General features: G+C 41.5%; 1 protein-coding gene across 8 annotated transcripts in view; it reads right to left on the bottom strand.

Annotated features, from left to right (window-relative positions):
- Positions 1–20,559, bottom strand: part of CDK6 (cyclin dependent kinase 6) — a 170,889-nt gene that overhangs the window by 134,643 nt on the left and 15,687 nt on the right. The gene's annotated exons all lie outside the window — the stretch shown is intronic.

The raw sequence follows: 20,559 nt of genomic DNA, 5'->3' as shown, positions 1-20,559 counted from the left end.
ATAATTATATTATCAGAGAGGGTCTGGTAACTATTATAAATGCTTCTCTGAGGGAGGGCAGGATGCCTCCTTGTCTTACAGAGGCTAGTATTAGACTACTTGTGAAGAAAACTGCATAGGATCCCTCAGGGTTAACTAATTACAGATTAGTTACTGTAATTACTTATTACCTGTTTCTAACCTTCCATGGTTGGGCAAGGTGTTTGAGCGGGTGGTGGCCTCTCAGCTCCAGGCAGTTTTGGATGTTGCAGATTATCTAGAACCATTTCAAACTGGCTTTCAGGTGGGCTATGTGGTTGAGGCTGCCTTGATCGCCCTGATGGATGATCTCCAACTGGCTATCAACAGAAGGAGTGTAACTCTGCTGATCCTTTTGGATCTCTCTGCAGCTTTCAATACCATCAACCGTGGTCTCCTTCTGGACCGCCTGAGGGAGGTGGGATAGGGTGGCACTGTTTTACAGTGGTTCCGCTCCTACCTCTCTGGTAGATTCCAGATGGTGTCACTTGGAGACTGTTGCTCTACAAAGCAACAATTGAAGTACATAGTGCCACAAAGCTCCATACTGTCTCCAATACTCTTTAACATCTACATGAAACTGCTGGGAGAGATCATCAGGAGGTTTGGTGTTGGGTGTTCTGGAAATGCTGATGAGACCCAGATCTACTTCTCCATGTCAACCTCTCAGGAAATGACATATCTTCCCTAAATGAAGATAACAAACTGAGGTTGAATCCAAATAAGACGGAAGTACTGACTGTAGGGGGTTGAGACCCGAGTGATGATTTAGATCTGCCTGTTCTGGATGGGGTTACACTCCTCCTGAAAGATCAGTTGGGTAGCTTGGAAGTGCTCCTGGACCCAAAGCTCTCCCTGGTTTCTTAGGTTGAAGTGCTGGCCAGGACCGCTTTTTATCAGCTTTGGCTGATATGTGAGTTACGTCCATTTCTAGAGGCAAATGACCTTAAAACAGTGGTGCATATGTTGGTAACCTCCAGACTTGACTACTGTAATGCACTCTATGTGGGGCTGCCTTTGTACGTTGTCCAGAAACTACAATTGGTACAGAATGCGGCAGCCAGAATGATCTTTGGAAAAACTAGAAGGGACCACATAGCATCGTTTTTGAAAGAACTACACTGGTTGCTGATATGTTTCCGGTTGAAATACAAAGTGCTGGTTATTATCTATAGGTGATGTCCACCATGGGGGTTGTGAAGGAGGACTCCACAGATGAAGACCCAGAGCAGGGGGAGCAGGTTGAAACTCTGGTTGATCCACTGCCAGCAGGCTTGCAGGCCCCTCTGTCTCCTTCCTTTCCTCCTCCTTATAAAGCCTCCAAGGCCTCTGAAGTCAAGGTGCCTGTCCCAGATTCCCGGCAGCGATGTGTGACTAGAGGACAGGCTCAAAGGGAGGAACGCTGCAGGTTGGAGAGACTGGCCAGAAGGAACAGGTGTTCCAGTTCTGACCTGGCTGCATCTCCCTGACAAGGCACAGCTGCTGTAATGGGTGGTTTCAGAACACAGCCTATTTAGAGCAGCCTGAAAGCCAGATCTGTGCTGGAAACAACATCTGTGGTGACTAGCCTTTACTCTGAATCGCCTTGACCCTGGAATCTGAACTTGTTTTGACTATGATTCCTGTCCCCTGATCCTGATGTCTGTGGAATTCCCAGTGCTGACCTTGTGCAATGTTTGGACTACGGTGTGTCTCTGTTGGCTCTCCCTTCCCCTCTGGAAGGAGTGATTTCAGAGTTGCTGGGCAGTCGGCTAACATAGGTCATTACACAATAAAGCCCTTAACGTCTTGAGTACAGGCTATTTAAGAGAGCACCTCCTTTGTCATGAACCCTCCTACCTTTTACAATCTTCTGGAAAGGCCTGGTTATGGTTGCCACCAGCTCGTCTGGTGGCGACTCAGGACAGGGCTTTCTCTGTGGCTGCTCCAGGGCTTTGGAATATGCTCCCTGCTGAAATAAGAGCATCTCCTTCTCTATTTGTTTTCAGGGAGACCCTCAAGACTTTTCTGTTCTTGCAAGCTTTTAATTAGAATTTTAATAATTTGTTTTATATTGTTTTTATTGTGTTTTAACTTGTGGTTTTTAATATTGAAATTTGTACACCGCCTAGAGATTTACATATCAGGTGGTATAAAAATATGATAAAAACATACAAACACGGAGGAGAGCAGGTCCATACCTGCCATCTAGGGCTGGCTGCTTGATCCAAAGAAAATTTGTCAAGGCCTGCTCTAATCTATACAGCAGAACAAAGTAAATATTCTAAGTCTAACGTTTTCTAAGGCTTTAAGTATTTCTAACGACAACTTTGATTTGAGGCTTTGTACTATCCTTCTTTTTTTGTTTTAAAAAAGTAAATCTTCATGTGAAATCACACTGCCCTCCCCATCTCTCTAACCCTCCACTTTAAGGTACAGTTTAAACTAACCCCCTTTTTTAACCATTCCAAAGTGTTTCTGAAAATATATTATCCTCAAAATAACTTCTGTATGAATCTGAACTTATCACACTCATATTCCTTCTATAAGATAGTTCTTCCTATGGTTATCTTCTCTAGCTGTCTGTATTATATTTGCTAGTTTCCCAGAATGTACATCTATGATTTCAAATTGTTCTTCCTTCATTTTCTGTTTTTATCTTGAAACAGTGGAAACAGTTACAGCATATATTTATCTGATCACAAGTTTAGAAAAAGCAAATACAATTATGGAACTTCTCTCTGATAGCTATGAGTGTTAATTGTCTAGACTGGAGAGAACACACAGTCTTTTAATTTTAAATTTTAAACAGGATTCTTAATATGACATTTACTGATTCAGTACTTTCCCAACTGGGTTGTAAAACAAAACAAACAAACAAAAAAACCCCCAACCCACTGGAAAAGAGGGGGAAAGGAATGTGAACTGACAGTTATATTTTCCCCCATTCGTTTTACTTCAAAGACTGAAGTGAAACATTTTAAAGAATACATCCACAAAACATCCTTTCCAATATTTTCTTGCTGAAATCTTCACTTCTGATCTTTTTTTGCCTGCCTTAAAGACTTGCGGTTTTTCTGTTCACTTAAACCACACATTTAAAGCAGCCATTAACTTTTGCATGCTGTTAAAAAAAACAAAACAACAACCCCAAAACCCAACACCCTGGTTTTTGTACATATTTAACACTTAAAAATTCCACTGAGGGCATTTGATCATTCAGTTCATTTGTGTCCCTTTCTGCCATTTCCCTCTGTCTCTTCTTACTAGTCAGTACTTTCCCAACTCCTACGGCCAAGCAAAAATGAAAGCACTCTCAGTTAAGAAATGATTGAGGTGGCTTGCTCTAATCAAATTAAACCAGCCAAATGTTCCTTTCAAAGGTAACTGTCTACTCAGCAGCTGTATGCAAACTACCAGATCAAATGTGGGGGGAAAATAGATGTAGAATCCTTACCCCACCCCCACACCATTTGCACTACAGGTCTGGCTTCAAAGATGGAGAGAAACAAAAGCCATCCACAGAGCCCAGAGTTGCATTCACACAAACGCTTGCAGAAATGTGCTAGCTTGGGAAACATTAAACTGACACTGTCAGTACAGAACACAAAGATTTTACACAGGGAAATTCCCAGAAATACTAAACAGCAACAGATACTGAGTCATTTACCCCAAGAAGTTTCATGCGTATCATTTCATCTACATATATGAAGAGTACCAAATGCTTTGTGGCAAGTTAAGGTGGGGGTGGGGGGGAAGACCCTGACATGTCTCTTTATCCTTTTTTGTACTGGCTACATCTTCCAAACTGTATGACCCTGCATCACAAAAGCTGAGGTTAGATTTTCCTAACCAGATTCAATTAAAAAGATAATGACTCGCATAATTCTTCCATAAGCAAACATGGGGAATTCTTAGACCAAAATGGCTATGCACAGACCAGATTGCTTTTATTTAAACAACAGCCCTACCTTCTCCAGGAATTGCCAAACTGCATTTTAAAGCTGCATGACTTTGGGATCATAATGTAAATGTCTATCTGGTGCATGTGTCAGGTTTCTTCCCAAATTAATCGATTGTTGCTGTGCAAGTCCAATTGGTAGTGGAGAGCCCAGCATCAATATAATGTTGTGCAAGAATTAAAGTATGATGATCCACATGGAAACTTTATCACAGAAGAGGGTTGGTCTTGCTGGAGCAAGCATGAATTACTCCTTTGCTAAGCAGGGGTTACCTGGGTTTGCCAATGTATGGGCTACTACATTTGAGCGCGGTCTGCTGTAAGATATTCCCCTTAGAGGATGTGGCCATAGCTCAGTGGTCGAGCATCTGCTTTGCATGCAGAAGGTTTATCCCTGGCATCTCTAAATAGGGCTGGGAAAGACACCTGCCTGAAGCCTTGGCCACTGCCAGGCAGAGTAGACAATACTGAGCTCGATGGACCAAAGGTGACTCAGTATAAGTTAGCTTCCTATGTTCCTCATCCTAGAAATGACTTCCAGGTCTGGTTCAGATGCAACATGAAACCACTGTTAGGGTTCGTCCCGCACAACATCTCTGAGGCTTGGGGGGAGTATGCTCTCCCCTTCCCATGCCAACACAAGCATCTACTTCCAATGGAAGGTTACAACAAAGCAAGATCAGTAGTGACGTCTGAACCAACCAATCTCAGTTTATTCTAACTTCCTTACGTGAAATAGACTGCAATCTGTACCCAAACTTTGAAAAGAATTAAACAGAACAATCTGTTTCAAGAAAGTAATTAAGTCTAAATTGAGATGAGGTTGGTGGGAGACAAATGCCATCCACATTGCCTCGTTGGCACCAAGCAGCAGTGCAGCCTGGAAGGTGAGGGGTCACAGCAGGGCCAGTGGGGTGGGGAGGGCGGGGCCAGCAAGGGAGCAGGGTGATGTCAGCATTGGCTCCGGCCCTGGGGGCATGGCCAGTGAGGGGGCCAGGAGGCTTGCTACCATTCACCTCAAACAGTAAAAGGCAATTTCCTAGCTAGAACTGCTGAGCTAGAAAAGTCTGACTCTATATAAGGCAGCATTATCTGCTCGTACGTACTGTGGTACATTATAGGAACATGGGAAGCAGCCTTGCACAGAATCAGATGATTGGTCCATCTAGGAGAGGAGAGCTGGTCTTGTGGTAGCAAGCATGACTTGTCCTCATAGCTAAGCAGGGTCTGCCCTGGTTGCATATGAATGGGAGACTTGATGTGTGAGCACTGTAAGATATTCCCCTCAGGGGATGAAGCCGCTCTGGGAAAAACAGAAGGTTCTAAGTTCCCTCCCTGGCTTCTCCAAGATAGGGCTGAGAGAGATTCCTGCCTGCAACCTTGGAGAAGCCACTGTCAGTCTGTGAAGACAATACTGAGCTAGATAGACCAATGGTCTGACTCAGTATATGGCAGTTTCCTATGTTCCTATGTAGATCGGCATTGTCTACACTGACTGATAGAGGCTGCTCCAAGGTTTCAGGCAGGAGTCTTTCCCAGCCCTATCTGGCGATGCCAGGGATTGAACCTGAGACCATCTGAGTGCAAAGCTCTACCACTGAGCTCTACCACTGCTCTATGGCCCCATCCATTCTAGCAGTCCATACTAGCAGCAGGTAGAAGCAGTACTTCTACTTGTCACAGAGAATTTCCATGCCAGTACAGTCTGCTGCTGTTTACATGTTGAATGGTGCTCCACAGTAAAGTGTTATTAGTGCAAATACACAATACGGAGGCATCTTCATGACAAAGGTAATATGAAGAGTGGCCTTGTTCTTAAAATGCAGAATGTATAGCCTCTGGGCCTGTGACAGCCCTCCAGGGAAAGAGCATACCACAAAATTGGGTCTACCAAATGGGTCCTGCTCCTAGTAGTCAGCTGCCGAACCTTATTCATTCAGCAAGATCCTCATGAACAGAGTGCACAAATGAGGGACATACAGTAGGGGAGAAGACAGACCGGGACCCAAATGGTTCATATCTCAAACTTCTTTGCTTAGCGTTCTTAGGGGGATCAGTTAATAAATATTTTTTTGTGCTAGAAATCAAAGCACATAACTCATATAAAATACTCATTTTAAAAAAAAACTAAATTAAGGGTACGGTGAATTACAGATGTGCTCAATTATTTTGCAGACATTCTGAAGACCACCTGGATGGAGTTTGCAGACCACTAGTGGTTCACAGTTTGAAAATCTCTGGCTTAAACTACAACTAGCACCTTAAAATGAGTTCGGATTCAAAGTGCCAATATCACTTTCTGAATGCTTTTAGAAGCATTTTAACAAACTGAGCCCTCTGCATGACTGTAAATGTACACAACTAGCTTGTTATGGGCAAGGAGGTATGCTTTGAACTGGTATAAAGGGGCAATCCTGGACTGAGAGCCAGCATATAAAGAATTTTCAAGCATGCTAGGATTTTTCTGTGGTTCCTGCATGCCCCCATGTTTATAGGAAAAGGCCCTAACACAGCTTTTTTTTCTGGAATCTGAACCAGCGCTAACTATAACACTTATTAGAGTATGTTGAGCTACAAGACCAAAACAAACAAAATATGATGGATATTTATCTGCTCCAACACTCTCAAAATTTGGCTGTCCATGCACTTTATGTATCAACAAATCTCACTGAAAGCACTGGCACCAACTCAGGTAAGAATTTAATGCAGAAGAGTTGACCAGAAGTAATTTTAAGATAAATGTAGTAGTCGTAGTTGTAGTCGTAGTAGCAGCAGCAGCAGCAGCAATAAACATGCTGTTTATTCAATGCAGCTGATGTGCAACTCAAGCACTAGTATACCTTGCTGATTGCAAACCAAGACTTGTTGCTGTTAACTGAACTAACTTTTGAATTTCTCTCACTGGAAAACTTAAAGCAACACAACACTATTCCCCATGGAAACTGACAGAACATTTTTTCTAGAAGCAGGAAGCACTTTTCAACTCAAACCTATAGCACTTAAAAATAATACCAAGGCTTACCTCATTATAACATTACATGTTTTGCTGTTTGTGTTTGGATTAATTTTGTTCTACACTGTAAATTTTATTCTAATAAAGTTGGAGTCTTTAAAAAATAACCCCAACATTACTAACATAATAAGGAACACATTTACGTGAATAATTTATCTAGGCAAAGGAATGTCTTCTTTGAGGTCAGGAAAAAGACTTTAACTTCTAATTATATAGGAGTTCGCTGTTTTCCTATGCCCACACATATGATATTTTAAAACCACTTGTTCATTATTCCCTCAAAATGAATGGATTCATATTTAGGACATAAACTAGAGTTCTGCTGACAAATGGATTTTTTTTAAAGGTATCAGGATTAACAACTTTTCATTTAATTTTAAGAAAATGTCATGATCCCCAAACCTGAGTTCTCCTCATCTGAGATGGACCTCGAAGCTGAACCCCCCCTCATCAGACCCAGACCCTGAGCTTGACCCCACTTGACCCAAAACAGACCTCAAACCTGAGATAGACTCCAAAGACCAAAGAAGTGGGACATGAGAGCCCCCTGCCCCAGAACTTGGGGGACTCTGTGCCTCTGGAACTTCCCCTTTGTTCTGAGGATGCACTCTTGCCCTCTTCTTCCTCCTCCAGTTCGGAAGAAGAAGCTTCAGCCATACCTCAGCTACACCACAGCCAGAGACAGAGAAATAAGGTGTGGCCACTTTAAGAATGCCATACTCCAGACCAGGGTGTATGGCCCGGATGCACTTCCCTTGAAAACGGCTCAAACTGCTGCAGGTCCTTGCTGCTGCAACACTGTTGCCCAAGCTTGTAGACTACTCCTTTCCCTGCTCTTGCACAAACCTGATCTCCTGACTTCTAACTCTGGATAGCCTGCTTCCATAAAGACCTGATTGCCTGGCTTCTGACCCTGGCTTTGTCTGACCTGACCTGACCTGCCTGCTCCTGTATAGGGATGTGCACGAACCTGTTCGGAGGCTATTGACTACTGCATCCTTCAGTGTTCCATTGGCTCTTCGTGCTCCCTTCACCTCCATTAAGCATTCTTCTGAATCATTCCATCAAGAATCATCACCTCTCTTATCCCATTTACCATTTCATACCCCTCCTTAAATATTTTCACCGGCTTCCTGTCTGCTGCTGGATCCAGCACAAGCTTCTATGGCCTTGCCTCTTCCTACCTCTCAGCTTTTATATTGCATTGCCCCTCATGGAAGGGATACCTTTCATAGCCCATACGTCTGCCCATGACCTTTGTTCCTTCAGCTCAACCATCTGAAAGTCTCCTACCCTTTCAAACAACTCCACCCTTTCTCCCTTGCTGCCCCTTATGTTTAGAACTCCCTCCCAGAACACCTGTGTGTTGCTTCCTCTCTTGCAGTGCCCATTCTCTATTATAACTAAGCTTAACTATGGGCCGGTTCAAACGAACACAGCCTGGCACGCATGATGAAGGTGGGAGTGAGCTAGGAATGCACCCACCCTGACATCACTGTAGGATGTCTCAATGTGTTGTAGGGATGTCCTTTAATGGGGCGGGGGCCTTTATTTGAGTTGCCCCTCTGCACATGCTCCAAAACCCACATAGGAGATTCAGATGAACACTACTTTCATGTGATTAAAAGACATCCTGACAGTATGTTGATGACCTTCAGTGACATCAGGCTGGGAGCATTCTTGGCATGTCCCTACCATGAGCATGTGTGCCAGCAGACACGTCCAAACCAGCCCTGTGTATAACTTAATATTCTTCCCTTGCTCACCCTCACCTCCAATTCTTTCCTCTCCTCTGTTATCTCCCTTCTGTCTATGTCTAGATTGTCAGGTTCTGAAGGCATAGACTTACCCTCTCCTTCTTTGCTAAGAGCCATGAACATGGATGATGCTATATAGATCAGGGTTCCCAACCTGTGGTCCTCCTGATGTTGCTGAACTACAATTCCCATCATCCCCAGACAATTTTGTGGCTGAGGATTCTGGGAGTTGTAGTTAACAACATCTGGGAATCCCTGTTAGAAGGAACACTGGTTGTAGTTCAGCAACATCTGGAGGGCCACAGGTTGGGAACCCCTGATATAGATGATAATGATGATGATTACAACAGTCACTGGATATCAATCATTAAAAGAAAAGGCTTCTGCAATTCATATATATTGGTTATGATGAAGATCCTCTCTTGGGCCTAGATCTCACAAACAGCAACTGAGGTGGTCCCAGATGTGTCTGGACTAACAGACTGCAAGTAGGTGCCCTCAGGATAGAATGCCCACACACGCACACACGAGAACTAGCATGTCAGGAAGAAAACTAAACTAAAATACTTTCCTCTGACATCTAGTTTTCTATGCACTGTGATTTTTTTAAAAATGGAACAGCATTAATCATGTGCACTTGACCCACAGTCTGAAGTGAAGGCTATAACCTCAGCTGGTATTTATGAAAATTTGGCCTGTTTCATTCACGACAGATGTTGCTTCTGGTTGCATCCAACTTGACTCTGATGTAAGCACTGATGGCTCCATTAGCACTTAAGTACCTCCAGCACACATATTAACTCTGTGGCTGGTTTGCAGGCAGTTTTGATCTGTATAGGTGCTGGAGCAATGCACTGCTTCTTCTTGCTCTGGAACAAAGGAGGAAGAGAAGAAGCAATGAATTATCTCAGTAATAGCAGATAACCACGGAAAAGAGGGAAATAGTGGTTCTCTGAAATACGATACTGTTCCTGGTAGCCAGAGTGGGTTAAATGCCTAATCTAGAGGAAAGTGCACACACTTTAGTCCAACTGAAACCCGTGGGATTAAATTGTGTGTTTAAATTGGCTGATAATTGGCTGCTCCCAAGGGTTCCTGCCTGCTTGACGAGATCATCTTAGGGGGCTCTGCTCTGGGTGCCGACAATGAGAGAGGCTCGGCTGTCATGCACGCGGGACAGGGCCTTCTCTGTTGCTGCCCCCAGACCTTGGAATGCTCTCCCAGTGGTCATTCGCTCCTCGGACTCCATCACAGTTTTTAGAAAGCTTGTTCAATCTTGGTTTTTTATCCAGGCCTTTTACATGATTGTTTTACTGCTGCTTCTTTGTGTTTTTATCCGTGTACAGTTTTTATGTTTGTATCTTATATATTTTAAATCAGATTTGTTGTCATATTTTTAGCTTAATACTTTTAACTGTCATTTTAATTATATGTTTTTTTAACTTTTGTACAACAAACCTTGGGATTGTTTTTAATGAAAGGCGGTATATAAATTGAACAATAAATAAATTTAACAATAAATAATGAGACATAGGCAAACATCACTTTCTGCAGATTGCTCCCTAAAATACAGGGGATCAATGAAACACTGACAAGTGATAGGTTAGGAATACAGTATGGCAGTCTTATCAATGAGCTGACATCTCCTATGGTGTTGAGGAGTGTGTCCAAACAAACTGGAATGGGAGGATGCAAAGTTTAGATGGAAGTTACTGCCTAAATAATATCAGTGTCCTTTCCTCACTGAATATCTCCCTTAAAACAAAGAATCTTTTACTGATCACAGGCCATTAGTTCTGGGTGAATCAATGACTAGAAGGAACATTTCCAGCTGGATCCCTGATGGACATGTGGGCTATGTCATGAAGATGGTCATGGTGCATGCAAGTACCATGATACAGGAAATAATGGATTTTGAGGATAGGTTTTCTAATAGACCCTGAGACAGAGGAACTCTATAGAGGAACTCCATGGTCACATTCTCTGAAACAGTGTTTATCATCATCATTATTATTATTGTAGAACCGGTTAGGATTAATATGATTAAATTGGATAAACATGCAAATTCTTGACCGACCAATTAAGATGGCAGAGCTTAATATCTCATATTAAATAAGGATAGTACCATAATATGAATTTCAAAGGTTTGATGGGATTATCACAGTCAATTAACATTAACATCACAGGAGTAACTCTACATGAGCTACAGGCAAAAGCAACCATAAGGAATGCAAAGTTCAACATCTGTGCAGGAAGGGATAGGAAAACCAACCACAGTAACAATTAACTTTTTAAAAAAAGAGAGAACACCACAAAATGAAGACATTAGTTAGAAGATAATTAAAGGAACACAAGAAGATAATTTAAGGGACACTAAAGATACAACAAATGTTTTCTCCAAAAATTAAAAGACAGAGCCCCTCAACACATAAAAAGGATACCAACGCAGGAAAAATTGAAGTGCTCAAAAACCTATTCAGATAAAGTTGACATTGAACAGAAGCTAGTCAAGGTTATCTTCACATGAAACAAGAGTGTTAATTAACTTCTAGAGAAAGATGTAGAGTACTGGTTAACAATGAGGTCATTCACACAACCGAAAGTTGGGTAGGACAGATGTCCTACCCAGGTTTGGGAGCTGTGTGTGCTCCCAATTTTCAGTTGTGTGGGAGCAAGCAACTAGGTAGGAGGAGGGAGAAATGATTGTGTGGAATCAAAGTAAGAGGGAAAGCTGGGTAGGATAGCACTATCATGCAAAACTTTCATACCCAGCATTTAACCAAGGTAGGAGGAAAAGCTGTCCTGCCCAGCTTTTCCTCTTACCTTGACTCCACACAATCCCTTCTCCCTCCTTCTACCTAATTATTTGCTCCCAAAGAACCAAAAGTTGGGAGCACACACAGCTCCCAAACGTGGGTAGGACACTTGCCCTACCCAATTTCCATTTATGTGAATGATCTCAGTATGAGCTGTGAGCCAGTAAGTTCCCAGTTCAGCTCAGACACCATTTCTTAGTCCGGGGATGCACAACTTCAACCCATTCTTGGACTACAACTCCCATACTCCCCAGCCACAGTGGCCAGTAGTCATGGATGATGGGGATTACAATAATAACTGGGGTGAGGGGAGTTGTAGTTTTGCAGCCATGTGTTAGCCTCACCCCTGCCCACTCCATCTGCAATATGGGGGATAATCATGCTGACTGTACAGAGCTATTGTGAGTATGAAAATAAGGTAATTTATATGGTATGTTACCCCTACTGAGTAAAGAGTCACCTTTTAAAGTGGTGATTTTTCTTATATTTAACATAGAGAGAGACACTGCTGCACGTGTCTATATTATATTTCTTTTTAGACTGTGATCTCTCTCTCTGTGATCTCTGTCACACTCTCTCACATATATCTGCCTCTGTGCTGCATATCCTTAGAGACAGTGTTCCCTCTAACAGGAATCCCAAGTTGACTACAACTCCCAGAATCCCCAAGCAAAGGCCACTGCAGCTGGGGATTCTGGGAGTTGTAGTCAACATCATCTGGGAATCCCTGGTAGAGGGAACACTGCTTAGAGGCTGCTCTCCGGGCCTCTAAGTCTCCTGAAATCAGGAGGGTGGCACTCCAGCTGTGGTTGGATTGCAACTCCCATTATCCCTGACTACTGGCCACTGTGGCTGGGGATGATGGAAATTATGAAAGCATTATTCTGATTGTGACACCTCATCTGAGGATGGTCTCCCCTGAGCAACTAATATGGCTTGTATTTATGGCTTGTATTTAGGGTATTAAGCAAGGCCCTTTTTATTTCCCTAGAACTTCTTAAAGATAAGTTTTATTCTATGGTTTTATTTTATCTGCTGTTTTAATCCTGTTTCTATGAGCTCTTGTATTATTACTTGTATTGTAATATAAAGTATTATTATTCTTTTAAATGGTTGTTGTTAGTCATCTGGAAAACTGTGCTAATGAGACAGGAAGACAATTCAAAATAATAAAATAAAATAAAATAATAATGATGATGTTGTAAGAGCTTAGGAGAACCCCCTGCCAACCTATGCCTCAAACCACAGATCATTACTCTTGAATAGCCCTTAGAATAATCCATACTGGACCATCAGGAGTTTTGCACACTAGTCTGTTACAGGCCACAAACCTCAAAGTTCCCAAGACTGAGAGCGGTTGGACTTGAAGACCTGCAACGTCCCTTCAAACTCTAAAACTCTAGGATTCTACATCGTGTGAGCAGCATGACTGCCAAGATCTGTCCACACAGTTGGGAAGTATGGCATGGCTTGCTGGGGAAAGTGAGGAGAGTTAGAGCAGCATCCAGATAAACCATGCCCTATGGTCATCATGCTAGCTATATGGGAAGAACTTGGTCATAATGGTAGGCCAGCATTAAGGTGAAGGAGGGAGTTCTGACTGAATATTGCCCCGCTAACTGAGCAAAGAGGCACCTTTTTAAAGTGGTGATTCTTTTTATTTAGCAGGGGGAGAGCAACTGGCCCTATCCATCCCCAGCACAGGATCCCTCCAGTGGCTGTTGCTGGTGTCTGTCTTATGTTTCTTTTTAGATTTGTGAGCCCTTTGGGGACAGGGAGCCATGTATGTATGTATGTATGTATGTATGTAAACCGCTTTGGGAACTTTTGTTGAAAAACGGTATATAAATATTTGTCGTATTCGTATATAGCCCATATTGACACTTGACAGGAAATTGAACCATTTCTAGAATTCCAAGTGACCATTTTTCACTCATAATCTAGTACATAGTCTAGTACCATATATCCTACACTTCTTACCACCCCCAACCTATCCAAGGTCATTGTTTTTTAAAATCATATAAAGTGATGGCATTTAAACTTCAGGAGAGCTGGGCAACCCTAGGAACAATACTTAGAGCTCTCTACTGTAAGAGTTCGACCTCATGTTTTAGAGAAGGTTATTAATGTAACATCTCCCACCAGCCGATTCATAATTTTGGAGCTGAAGCTGATTTTCCAAAATTGGTGTCCTGGGAGTGAAAAATAAAAATTGACATTAAAAAAAAAAAAAAGAAAATAAAGAAATAGATTGTGCACGGAGTGTCTTTGCAAGCTTGGAAATCACAGCTTCCACCACACATAGCTAATTTTACTAGAAATAGCTACATATACCAGGATTTTGGGCAGCTTGCTTAGCAACAGGAACAGAGCTCAGATTACCATGTTCTAGTAAAGATTTTGTGTACTCAAAGCTTATGAGAGTTAACTCTTCAAAAGAAGGAAATGAAGTCCAAAGACTCAAAGTGGAGGGGAGAAATTAGAAAACTTTGTGTACCTTGTTTACTTACCAAATATTGAGGACACAGAACACTTGAAAAGCCAATCACAACAGCCTTTAAAATTAAATCAAATTGTCATATTTCATATGATGTATTAAAATGCATTCTCTACCTATCTTAAACAATATACCATTTATGAGTTACATGCTTTAAATGCAGATTATTCCAGTACATGCAAGCTAAATGCAAAAAATATCATCAGGAGAAGAATTCTTACAGATGCATTACAGCAGGAAATACTCCTAATTTTACACACAGGAATTTCCTGAATCCAGTATGTCATTTATTCCTGGCAAAGTCTCTCCTTTGTCTACATATACTTCATGTTTTCCGCAAGCAGAGCAGCAGTAACTTACACAACTGGTGGACATATTTGTGCCAGATTTATCTACTGTGCACAATAAAGGCTAATTAAGCATTTCATCTTTCCATTTGAACTCTGCACTGGATATATTAAATGTACCTTACCAAATGCATTAGAAATGTCACCATTGTTTAAAACAAAGTACAGGAAGATGTGTTTATCCACATAGTATGTCTTTTAAAAATTAGAAATTTAAACAAAAGACTGGTCAACTAGTAGGGAAAAGGTGAACTTTGGAACACTTATACCCAGAGAGTTCATTTTCCAGAGGAATTTAGGGGTACATTTGTACCCTTACATAGGTGACTTGCAAAACACCCACTATCTCAGTGCAATATGTTCTTCTAGGACTTGATTTGCCTCAACAAGTTCTGTTTGGTTGACTTATGGATCAGGGTGCATTCAAAGTTCACCATAATGGCAAATTTGCAAAAAGTTCAACATTTTTACCACTTAGCACAGGCCTGCTCAAGTTTGGCCTCCCAGCTGTTTTTGGACTACGACTCCCATAATCCCCAGCCACAGTGGCAAATTGCCAGGGATTATGGGAGTTGTTGGCCAACATCTGCAGAAGCGCCAAAGGTGAACAGCCCTGGCTTAGCACCTAGCAATGTATGTGCCCACTGTGTCATCCCTCAATATGTTTTGTCAGTGACCTATGGGTCAGGGTGCATTCAAAGATCACCATAATGGCAGCTTTGGAAAAACTGCAGTATTTCTGCCCCTTAGCACCTAACAACGTTATCTGACTCCCCCACCCCCGCCATGTCACCACTGGACACAGGAAAAAATAATCACCCGTTCTCCAGAAGAACCTCTTCTTTACCTTCCTGACTCAAGAACGCCAAGTTATTGCACTTTTGACTTTCAAAATAAGAAGTCACATGCCAACCAGTTATCTTTGCCTATAAATATGGGTTCCATTGCCCCTTTCCTACCAGCAAGGACAGAAAAGCAAGTAAGAGTGAAGAAAAGAGAAAGAACAAGAGCGAAGCATGATGGATGTTCCTTCAACAGTAAGTCCTTCTATGTAACTCTCGACCATGGTTGCCAAGGCTGGCCAATGTGCTTCCTTGTGAGGGAGGCTGTGTTATTTATTATGTTTCATTGTGTCTGTGATCCGGATCTGGAGATCAAAAAATCCCTTTTATGATCTCCAATCCAGAATGGCAAGGAAATGTGAACACAGACAACTGAAGAAGTCTTCAAAACTGCTCTTCCGAGATGACAGTGAATCCTCAAGTGATGACAATGCAGTCAGGATGAAGATTTTGTTCCAGAGGAAGAAGTCTGTTCTAAACCAGATGATCATCTATTCCAGGAAAGTTCACCCAGCACTTATAAGGATGAGTTGGTGGTGTCCGCAGCTGAGATTCCAAGTCTTCCAGTAGTACAGAGAAGAGGAGCATCCTATGGCTGGTGTTCTAGAGGCAGACCTAGGGCTTCACAGTCCACAAAACCACAGCCACCAACCTCCAAGGAACACCCTAGCTCCTGCCACCATGAAATGAAGGAATGGCAGGTTGTGGCACAAAGATCCACAACAAGCACATCTCAGAAGAACGGTCAAAGACAGTGTTCATGAATGTGGTGATCCATCACATGACAGCCAAATAGCAGAAATATCTGGCCTATTCTTCGCTGACAATATCTTGTCTACGTTTGTGCAAGAAATAAACAGAGAGGCAGAAAGAAAAATACAGGGTATGGAATGAGAGTCATCCTGAGAATGTCAAGACATAAAAGCAGTTGGATGGGATTGAATTGAAAACTTACATTGGCCTCATTTTGCATGGCCTGTACCATGGAAACAATGAACTGCTGCAAGAGCTGTGGTCTTCACGCAGTTTGTCCTTGTTTTCTTGTTACTATGAGTTTGAACAGATTCATGCAAACAACATCACACGTATGATTTGATAATAGGAAGGAATGGAGAGCTGTAGACAAGCTTGCTGCTTTCCATGATGTGTGGACATTATTTGTCATTCAGCTGCGTAAATGGTATGTGCCTGTTGATGAGCAGCTTGTCACTTTCAGGGGTCGCTATCTCTTCAGGCAATATATGCCCAGCAAGCCCTCGAAATATGGAATAAAAATCTGGTGGTGCTGTGATGCAGCAACCTCTTACCCCATGAATGGGGATATCTGCTTGGGGAAACAAGATGGAGAACAGCATGCAAAACAGCTAGGTACCTGTGTTGTATAGAAAACTTGTTCAGCCACAGTATTATCTGAGGAACAACTGATAATTTTTTCACCAATACAGCAGAAAATCTGCTAAGTCTAGCAGAAAGTCTGCTAAGGAAAGACCTGACTTACCTAGGTATCATCAGGAGAAACAAGGTTGAAATTCCTAATGAAAAGTAGCCAAGTTCCAGAAGGGAACAGTTCTCTATTTTTGCTTTTGATAGGGAATTGTCCTTGGTTTTCTATATATCCAGGAATCTAAAGCTTTGATTTTGTTCTCCACAATGCACCATGAAATGTCAGTGTTTGGAGAGAAGAAACCAGTTATAATTCCAGAGTATAACAAAAACAAAGGTGGAGTGGACAACCTTGACCATTTAGCATGCATGGCAACCTTCAGGCGCAATGACCTTTTAAAAAAATTGTTTGATGGTGCAATTGGCAGCTTCATAGTTTGGATAGGCAACTTCCCAATTTTGAATAATAATAAATCAAGTGAGGGAAGACAGCACCTCTTTTTGACTGAGCTTGACCACCACTTGACTGATTTTCAGATCAAAAGACGAATGCTAGAGCTTCAGCATCTGATCAAGTCCAGAGCTGCAATGAGCGTTACTGACTACAACCCACCAATTCACAAATGGGGGCGGGGGGACGACAACGGGAAAACAGGATGCTGCAGTTTTTGCCCAAGAGCATTAAACTGCAAATCTCACAGAAAGCATGAGGACTGTCATAGATTTGTGCAATGTACCTCACTACAATGCAGTTATGTGCCAAATCTGTAAAATAAATAAAAAAAATTGATCTGTGTTTTTTAATATAATTTTTTTTCCTGAGTTGATGCTGCAAATAATTTAGTATTGTTAATGTGTGTTTTTTCTAAAAAAAATTTTTAAATCTAGATAAAGAAAATGAGCTCCTGAAAATTAAAAGTTTAAAAGAATTAATAATGTTAATTTATTTTTCTTGGTTAATTAATGCTAAGAAAATAAAGTGGTCATTCACACGACATGCTGATGTTTTTTCATTGGGCAAGTGGATGGGGTACATACTTACCCCATGATTTACAACAATGTTTGGGGGGGGGAGACAGAGTTCCCCCATATTACAACATTTTCACGAGCTCCGGTGAAGCTTACTAAATACTTTTAAAATGAAAATACAATGAAGTTAATACTGAAATAGTTTATAATAATGTTTGAAACTTTCCTGTTAAAACCTTGAGCTGCTTCTGGTCCATTTGTGATTGATTCATTTTAGAATGACACACTACTGATTGTTCAGTGATGGATTCTATAAACACTGATTTAGAAGAAATAAATGTTCATGTTTCTATATATGAGTGTATTTAAACATGGATAGTCTTGCAATTCCTGTGTAAGGCACTTAAATACACGGGCACAGATACAGCGCAGGAACCTGTGGATGTTTTTTTAAAATGTTGCTGTTGTGCAAGAGTGCTTTTGTGCACATACATAAAATTGCACAAATGCAGTTGTGTGACACTACATCCACTGGAATTCATGGTGGTCATATAGTGGTCATATACACACGATGTTTGTGTAATTTTAGGCATTTGCACAACAACGCTCTAGCACAACCATGCCAACTTTTTAAAAAATGCACCCAGCAGCACAGATTATGCAGAAACTGTCCGTGGGATGCTGTGCTGTATGTGGGCCATGAATTTTAGAATTCCTGGACACCTAAGGGGGAAATAGTGTGATTACAACATAAATTTGTTAAGCACAAATCATACTAGACCAAAACAGTTTCTTGATTTGAATAAATAACGGTTATAATGGATAAGGGGGATGCAATTGATTGATTGAATGTATCTGGATTTCAGCAACACCTTTGACTTCCTAAGGAAGCTTGGTAAACACACATTAGAAAGAATGAATATAAAGTAGACAAATGCCTAGCTGAAAAACTGCACTCGAAGAGTAATAATTAATAGATTTCCTGAAATTGAGATCCACTAAAATGGTTGGAGTTTGATCAGCAGTAGTGCTTAATGGGCTGAATTAATTATTGTTTGCACTGAATCACCCTATGTACCATCTTATACAAACTACAACCTATCTAGGAAGGAGACAAATCTTTCATTATGTCTAGAAAAACAGAAAAAAAATTATTGCTCAATCTCTTTCATTCCACAAACATAAAATTACTCTGTTACTTCATAAAATGCGCACACAACTTGCTTGTTTATCCTAGTGGATTCCAAAATAATTTATTAAATGTGAAATTAAAATATATTTATTACTGAATATTTATATACTTGTAGATATTCCTTGGAAAATTTCACTCCTAGGCTCACTTTTCAAATTCTGTAATGACTCTTGGTATGTATGGGCAGGATCTACTATGATTAATCACCATTCCTACTTAGACCTCACATTATTACATATCTAACATGTTACTCATCTAAAGAAATGCATGATTAAACTATTGAGACTACACCCATGAAAGTGGCCATCCAATCTTCATTTCCAACTATCACAATTAACAAGAATGGCATGAGAAATTTTACATCTGAACACACAAAACTGCCCAATTGCTGACAAACAGCCTTGTACTGTTTTGAAAAGCCTTTTCTATTACAACTAAAGCTATCATGATATGACAACAGCATTAATGAAAAGCAGTTACTTCCAATGTTCCCTCCAAGGTATGTGCACATGCCTGCGCTCACAAGTTTTTTTTAATGTCCATTCAGTTAATTTTAGATCCTGCTCAGGTTGAATCAGGAAGGCCCCATTCTGAATGCACGTGCATGCACACTGCCTTGATACTCACGCCCAGAACAAAACTCATTCTGCACACAAATGAAAAAAATTAGAGAGAACACTGGTCACTTCAGTTTCCTGCCATCAGTTATAATGTTCTGACTTCAGAGTGATACAGGTCAGCAATGCTGCTGCAAGGGGATCCAGTTGCACAATAGATCATAGCCACCTTGGGCTAAGAAGCAATTTATTTCCACACCACACACAACTAAAAACCACACCACTTGGCAGAAGATTATACTGTTGGGCTCAATGTATTTGCCAGATCACCTCCTACCCTACAACCTACTATGAGCTTCAGCCTTTTAACATGGTGATTCTCTTTATTTAGCAGGGGGAGAGTAACTGGCCCTATCCACCCCCAGCACAGTACCTCCAGTGACTGTTGCTGGTGTCTGTCTTATGTTTCTTTTAGACTGTGAACCCTTTGGGGAAAGGGACCCATCTTATTTATTTATTATTTCTCTCTGTTTTCTATTTTTCTATTTCTCGCCCTGAGCCATTTTTGGAAGGGCGGTATAGAAATTGAATAAATAATAAATACTACTACTAATAATGATAATAATAAAGCACTCTCCTGAGTTCACCATGTGTCCATCATTTAGATAGTGTAGGCATGTCAAGACATATAATTGTGAGGCAGTTTAGAACAGAGGTTGGCAACCTTTCAGAAGTGGTGTGCCACCACCTCCCACCACGTAGCCACCTTGATGCACGATGGGGACTCAAGGCACACACTCACCTGAGGTCTGCATGCACAAGGCTGGAAGGGGCTGTTGTGGCTGCTACTACTACCACCATAGGCGGGAGAAGGGCGGGGGAGGAACGTACCCTGTCCTTTGCTGCCACCTCCTGCACTGCCATTCTGTATCCTTTGCCTTCTTTGCCTCCACTGCCAATATGCTTTAACTCTGCAACAGCAGCAATAGTGGTGGCATGGAGCCCCTGTTCTGCCCCATATGTCCTCCCTTTCTGTTGCTGATAGGAAGAAGGAAGGGAGGACAGAATGGAGAAGGGACTCAACTGCTGCTGCCACCAATGGAAAAACTGCAAGACCTTTCTATAAGTTATGGATTTTGGCAGCTGGAGTTAAGATGGCAGCTAAGTGTGGATTTTGGCCTTTGTTAGACTATGTATTTTATATGTGATTTCTTTGCATCTTTTGGGT

The sequence above is a fragment of the Hemicordylus capensis genome, chromosome 6 (assembly GCF_027244095.1).
Source record: "Hemicordylus capensis ecotype Gifberg chromosome 6, rHemCap1.1.pri, whole genome shotgun sequence".
In the NCBI taxonomy this organism is placed as follows: Eukaryota; Metazoa; Chordata; class Lepidosauria; order Squamata; family Cordylidae; genus Hemicordylus; species Hemicordylus capensis.
Note: the sequence above shows the minus strand (reverse complement) of the source record. Positions and strands in the feature narration are given on the sequence as shown.